Here is a 1,773-nt window from a genome sequence, read left to right as displayed (position 1 = left end):
ATCCTTCTCATGGATACAGTCTGTGTATAAGCTACTCATTGAGTCTAACATAGTTGTTTGAAAAGGAAGTTTATACAATTCTCTTGAAGCTACTGCCTAACCCTCTCTTTGGTTTGTTATTAATGGTATCATCATTCAGAAATACAATATAGGCAGGCGTTCTCATCCCACAGAGCGTGTGTGGCCCAATCAGAGAAAGATATATATACAGTAATCCCCCGTTTCTCGCGGGGGTTACGTTCCAAACCCTCCCGTGGTAAGTGAAAATCCGCGATGAATGGACGCCTCCACAAAAAACATTTTAATCTCAATTAAACACATAAAGAAAACATTTGAAGCATAAAAATGCTTACTGTAAACTCAGTAACGTTGCAAAAACATTGTGATGGGCAGTTGCTGGTGTTGTTTCTTCATGGTGGTCAGGAGAGTTTTCGCCATTGTTGCGAAGCGCTCAAGTGATAGGCCTTCGTCGTCGTGCTCCTGCGATTGATCAGATTGTTCCTCCTCCTCCTCGCATGCAGAATTCGTAATCTCAGCCAAATCCTCGTCCATTAATGGGTCAGAGTTGGTTTCGATGAGGTCATTCACTTCGTCGTGCATCATGTCGTTGAATCCTCCTCCTAGAATCTTCGCCAGCTTGACCGCCTTATCGATTGCCGAATGGTGAATTTCGTGTGGAGAAAAGGCCTTGTATTCGTGGACGCATTCTGGCCACAGCTTCTTCCAACAGGCGTTTAAGGTTTCTGTTTTCATTTCTTGTAGAGCCTTCTGAATTATTGGAGACACGTTGCTTTCGTGAAATCACGCCAATACGCCCTCAGAGAAAAATTGTCGTCGGAATCCATGGCCTCCACGAGGTGCTGCAGGGCGTTGCGAATGTAAAGCGCTGATGTTGGCTTCGTCCTTCTTGATGTAGCGTATGGTCGATTCATTCAAACCGTAATGGCGCCCAACCGCGGCAAACGTTTTTCCTTTGGGCGGCATCGTTGGGCTTGGAGAAAAAAACGTAGAAAATATCTGTGTCGTTCACAAGCGAAACAATCAAGACAGCGAGAGGGCGCCCCGTGGACAGCAGCCAATCAGCGCCAAGGAGAAATGAATAGCGCGCTCTCTGTCTTTGTTCCGTGCGTTGTGTCGACAAACACAATTTTTTTTTGTTTGCTTTATTATGAAGATACTTTCGAGCACCACGCATTATAATTTATTGCTTAAATAATTTATATTTTATACATTATTTGCGCGATGTACCGGGGGAAACCACAGAAAAAATTAGTTACGTTCCAAAGGAAAACCGGCGATGAACCGGGGGTTGACTGTGTGTGTGTGTGTATATATATATATATATAATAAAAATGACCGTTTTTACAGCCATTTTTCCCTGCTGTGCAGGGGTTTGGCTTTTTCTTGAGGCAATGTTTTATGGCCGGATGCCTTTCCTGACGCCAACCCTGGTCGCCTCTTACGACACACAGGGATATGGTACACCTATTCTTACCAGGGCATACACCGGGACCAGTACACTGGTACTCATTTCACCGACCTCGGAAGGATGACAGGCTGAGTCAACCCCCTGGTGTTAATTCAGCAGCCAACGGGGCTTGAACTCAGGACCCTGGGATCCCAAGCCACCACCCTAACCACTAAGCCAACACCAGGCTATATGTATGTGTCTGTGTGTATATATATATATGTATATATATATATATATATATATATATATATATATATATATATATATATATATATATATATATATATATATATATATATATA

At 43.0% G+C, this 1,773-nt stretch overlaps 1 long non-coding RNA gene across 1 annotated transcript in view; it reads right to left on the bottom strand.

The window, feature by feature from the left end:
* Positions 1-1,117, bottom strand: part of LOC147017060 (uncharacterized) — a 33,339-nt gene extending 32,222 nt beyond the window's left edge. Inside the window, exon 1 of the long non-coding RNA XR_015049321.1 lies at positions 354-1,117. This is a non-coding gene — a long non-coding RNA (uncharacterized LOC147017060). The remainder of the gene's footprint in view (positions 1-353) is intronic.
* Positions 1,118-1,773: the final 656 nt, after the last annotated feature.

The sequence above is a fragment of the Eptatretus burgeri genome, chromosome 11, assembly GCF_056783735.1.
Source record: "Eptatretus burgeri isolate ZD-2024b chromosome 11, Ebu_testis_v1, whole genome shotgun sequence".
Lineage (NCBI taxonomy): Eukaryota > Metazoa > Chordata > Myxini > Myxiniformes > Myxinidae > Eptatretus > Eptatretus burgeri.
Note: the sequence above shows the minus strand (reverse complement) of the source record. Positions and strands in the feature narration are given on the sequence as shown.